At 37.7% G+C, this 5,415-nt stretch overlaps 1 protein-coding gene across 1 annotated transcript in view; it reads right to left on the minus strand.

The window, feature by feature from the left end:
- Tet (tet methylcytosine dioxygenase-like) overlaps window positions 1-5,415 on the minus strand; it is a 207,763-nt gene that overhangs the window by 70,424 nt on the left and 131,924 nt on the right. The gene's annotated exons all lie outside the window — the stretch shown is intronic.

The following is a 5,415-nucleotide window of genomic DNA, read 5'->3' on the forward strand; positions in this document are numbered from 1 at the left end:
TTGTATAATATTCTTATTATTTTGTAATAAATATATACTAATATATTAAATATATAATATAATAAAGCGTAAAAAATAATTTCTTTTATTAAGAAATTTTATTTATAATTGCGTATTTACAATGTTTTCATAGGCGAAAAATAAATACAAAACAAAAAATATATTTAAAAAAATTATCAAACCCTAAAATATGGACGGGAATCGAACCCGGGTCCTCCAGTATATCAATTTTCGATCGTCCCAGTTACGCTACAACTTAACTTGAAACAAATGGGAAATAAATATGCAATTAAGTATGTAATAAAACTTTAATCGCAAATATCTTAAAAACTGTTTAGTAATTGCGGCTATAATAATATATTTTCGTAAACTGCATGACGATATCTACAAAGCTGCAAAGTTCCAACTAAATCAGAGACCCGAAGGACTTGCACACTCCTTGGAAGTAAGAAAAGGAATGCAAGTAAGGGAGGGTAAGTAAGTAAGGTAAGTATAAGGTAAGTAAAATAATTAAAACGTACTGCAAAGAACCATAAGTATTGTCCAAAAAAATTCTTGGAAATGACGTAATATCTTGGAATTGGTCACCAAGCAACCTCCTATCATGTTATGTTATCCTTATACAAAATCACGAAATCGGTCGAAAATTTTACGGCGAGGCTGCAAAAGTATTGTTCAAAGAATTCCTAGAAATGACGTCATTTCTTGGAATTTTAAACGGAGGCGGGAAAAGTATTGTCTGAAGACCGACCACCTGTCATGTTATGTTATCCTGATACAAAGTCGCGAAATCGGCCGAAAATTTTACGACCAGGCTGCAAAAGTATTGTCCAAAGAATTCTTAGAAATGACGTCATTTCTCCGAACTGTCTCGGCGGACGACCTCCTGTCATGTTATATTATCCTGATACAATGTCGCGAAATCGGCCAAAAATTTCTTGGGCAGACTACGAAAATATTGTCCAAAGAATTCTTGGAAATGACGTCATTTCTCGGAACTGTCTCGGCGGACGACCTCCTGTCATGTTATGTTCTCCTGATACAAAGTCGCGAAATCGATCGAAAAATTTACGGCCAGGCTGCAAAAGTATTGTCCAGAATTTTCTTTGAAATGACGTAATTTCTTGGAATTTTAAACGAAGGCGGGAAAAGTATTGTCCAACAAACGACCTCCTTTCGCGTTATGTTATCCTGATACAAAGTCGCGAAATCGGCCGAAAATTTCATGGGCAGGCTACGAAAATATTGTCCAAAGAATTCTTGGAAATGACGTCATTTCTCGGAAATGTCTCGGCGGACGACCTCCTGTCATGTTATGTTATCCTGATACAAAGTCGCGAAATCGATCGAAAATTTTACGGACAGGCTGCAAAAGTATTGTCCAGAATTTTCTTGGAAATGACGCCATTTCTTGGAATTTTAAACGAAGGCGGGAAAAATATTGTCCAACGAACGACCTTCTTTCGCGTTATGTTATCCTGATACAAAGTCGCGAAATCGGCCGAAAATTTTCTTTGTATCGATCGCTCAGGGAGCCACAGCATCTGTCCGTTTTTAACCGCTTACTGTCCTTGTCACGAGGTTGAGACGACCTCCTTGCTCATTCTGTGCTCCTGTTACTTTCTGTAGCTTCGAGTCCAAAATCATAGATGGCGGTGACTAAAGTACCGGAGTAAGCTTCCAGCCAAAAATCATAGATGGCACTACGGGATCACAAGCTTCCAGCCAAAAATCATAGATGGCACTAAGGGATCACAAGCTTCCAGCCAAAAATCATAGGCGGCGCTAATTGTCGTTTGAATTTTCTTTCGACATTAGGAAATTAACAAATTACTCAATTTCTCAGATTAATTTACAAACTTCTATAATTGCATCGTAAATAATTGCACAGCCCTTCATATCCTCGCAAAAGGATAACGCGCGAACAAATGAATCGTGCAACGAGCGTGATCTATCGATCCATGTTTCTCCCCGATTTTTCCTTTCCTCTCATGATTTACGTAATCATCCTGAACGGGTACATGACACCCACCTTCCCTCCACCGGCCGTATCGCACGGTAAATATTTACCCGTGGCGTTGGTTCACGGTTTCGCTGATAACCAGGTGCAGGGATCGTGACGAGGCATCGATCATCGCCTTGCTAGATCTCCCGCAAGGTGGAATGCTCCCCGAGAAACTCGCGTAATGGACGAGATTCGCCACGGATAGCTATTAAGTTTAACTCTCGGCCACCGTTCCCGTTTAATTCCACCCCTGGGACCGCGTCCCGACGTCGCGACGCTGCTTACACCTGCGCGCAGGTGTCAAGGTCACCTGGCTTTCCTCGGATTTTTTTAATGTTGATTATTGATCTTTAATTTGTTTGTGGGAAATTAAACCCCCCGAACTGAAATGACGAGACAAGATCGTCATGAATTTTTTGGGAAAATTGACAATGACTCGTTTCGGAATTAATGCAGGGTCCTCTAAAAAGAGAAAATTAAGAAAATTAATTAAGAAAATTAAGAAAATTAAATTGCCTGTCTAAGCAGTGCTGACTAAAAATAAATCGCAGTTCAAGGAACATTGCAGTTAAGTATTTCTCTTTTTCACCAAGTGATTAGGCGTGTAGTAAGAGCAAAAATATGAAAAATGAAAAATTTTGACAGATATCGACAGAATTTTCGTATTTGACAAATTTTCGTTTTTGGAGGAAAAATAATTTCGTTTATTCGGAATTAATCACCTCATTATTTAAAAAAATAAAATAAAATATTCAATTTGTCTTTCTTCTTCTTTTACTCGAAAAGTAATTTTTATTTCCGAGTAATAATTATTTCTTTATTTGCGAAACGCGTTGTCGAGGTTGATCTTCTTAGCCCGAAGTCCCATCACGGAAAGTTGTTGACTCTCGTCGAACATGGGAGGATTTTTCAACGCGTATGAATAATGACAGTCCTTATCTGAACTCGTTCGGTGGAAAATACGAGGGCCGTACTATCTTATCCGTGAGTCTAGATAAGACAAGAGAAAGGCCCAGTGGAGACCCAGAACGGAAATCGTGGCCCAATTACTTCTTCCATGTTTCTCGATTAATTAGTCGCCAATAATAATAATTGAGTATCAGATACGATTCGAGATAATCAAATAAACCTTCAGATCCAATTTGCATATCATATTTACGATTTTAAGGAAAATTACCGCGTGTCACTGTTAAGAAAAATTCTAATTTATTCGCTAATTGGGTCCCAAAATACAGGATTCGAAACGAGGAGGAACAAGACCAAAATTGCTAAGAAATTATGCGATTTTGACGATCGATAACGCGAGGAATTTTATTCGAAAATTTGGACGGTGATATTTCCGAAATAAAATTTACCTTAAAACCATTCACGCAATTTTAAAACGGAAATCAAACGAATCTAATATTTTCAGAAAAATTAGAAAGTAAATATTAACGAAAAGAACAAATATTCGAAATTTTGGACGACCATATTTCGAAAATAAAATTTCCTTTAAAACCATTCACTTAAAACGCAAACCAAACGAATCTAATATTTTCAGATAAAATTAATTCCAAAATAAATCAAAATAAAAAAAAAAAAAAAAGAAAAAACCAAGGAAACACAAAAATCCTGCATAAACACCGACGCCAGTGAGGAAAGCCAAAAATTCGTTAAACCCACGATTTCTTCGATTTTTATGCCTCGCGTATACACCTCGTCGTGACTCCGTAATTATAACCCCGTAAAAAGATTGCACAACGGGAACGAAGCTCTTAAAGCGACGACTTCGGATCTGGAATTAAAAATTTCGCAAACGATGCTGCACGCACGAGGATGAACGCGATGGCGCGCATTAACCGGGCCTGACGGAGCGGAATCTTCGACAATGATCGAAGACACGTAAACGCGGGCTCGTCAAATGGTAATTAAAATCTCGTTAATCGTACGTATCGAGGGAAAAGAATCGCGAGAGGTAATCGGATCGGGAGCAAAGGGCCGTGGCCAGGGGTTGGAGAATGATCGTCTGGCGTAGAAATTCGTGGGTGGGGCTGAAAGTTCGCACGGACCTGCCATAAATAATGTCACTGTTCGTCCTCACTCGATTATTTCGCACGGCGCTGAACTTAATTATCCTAATCACGAAAATTATAGGCAAGAGTTCGCCACGGGTTCCATTACAGCCGTGCAATACTTAATGGCCCAGCTCGGCTGAAGAAACGCTCGTAAATAACGCCGCGTTTTGGATAATTTACAGCCTCTAATGGAAACCACGGGTCTGTCCGATCGTTACAACGTTTAGGCGAATTTCGGTCCGCGATACTTTCCTCGCAAACTCTCGTTTACTTTCAACCTTCGTCGCTGGTCAGAATGACAAATGCGTGCAAAAATGGCCTTGTTAGTCGAGGTAATTCGATATTAAGATGCTGGGAAGAAATTTCTCTTTTAGTCTGTTCGATTTCAGAAGAAAATTTAATGCACAATTACACGTCGCAGACGAATATTCGTGAATTTATTCGAGTTTCGTTTAACTCTTCCCAAAGTAAGAGTTTTAAGGCGTTCCGTTTAACTCACTAGCGCCACCACGGTCGGTAACAACGTTAAACGTATCACAAGTACTATTCGATTGCTGGAGAAAATTCAATGCAAAATTACACGTTGCAGACGAATATTCGTGAATTCATTCGAGTTTCGTTTAACTCTTCCCAAAATAAGAGTTTTAAGACGTTTCGTTTAACTCACTAGCGCCACCACGGTCGGTAACTACGTTAAACGTATCGGAGGTATCGCATATATCGAATTATTTTCTAATTTTACGGGTACAATCTTACAATTTCCTTTTCACTCCTAATATTGATTTTCTATTAATTAATCGAATATTCGAGATTTCGAGAAAATTCATACAATACGCGAAATTTATCGGTCATCTTCGTTGCTGTCCCGATGCTGATAAATATGGCGAAAATTGGATCGCCGATTGTAACTCGATATTGAGATGTCGAGAAGTAATTTCTCTTTTAATCTGCTCAATTATCGGGCAAAATTGAATGCGAACATTCGTAATCCTGTTTGATTCTTATTCGATTGCTTTCGATTCGAAGATTGCAAATTCTGGACAAATTTACGCAATCCACGAGATTTATTTACGTTTAAAATTTAGCAGGAAACCGGTAAAAATTAACTCGCTAATCACGACAAAATATGACAAGAATAAATTTGAATAAGAAATTAGAAATTATTAACAATAAGAAATTTTTTATCACAGTATATATATTTATTATTTAATACTAAATTTTATTATACAATAAATACGATAATTTGACATTCGCGTCATCAATAATTACACGAAATTAATGCAACATCGTGTCACTACTATTTGGAGACTAAAAAATAAATAATAAAATAATTTATGATTTTTAACGAATTCGACT

Source organism: Eufriesea mexicana, unplaced genomic scaffold, assembly GCF_001483705.2.
Source record: "Eufriesea mexicana isolate 0111107269 unplaced genomic scaffold, ASM148370v2 scaffold3953, whole genome shotgun sequence".
Classification (NCBI taxonomy): Eukaryota; Metazoa; Arthropoda; class Insecta; order Hymenoptera; family Apidae; genus Eufriesea; species Eufriesea mexicana.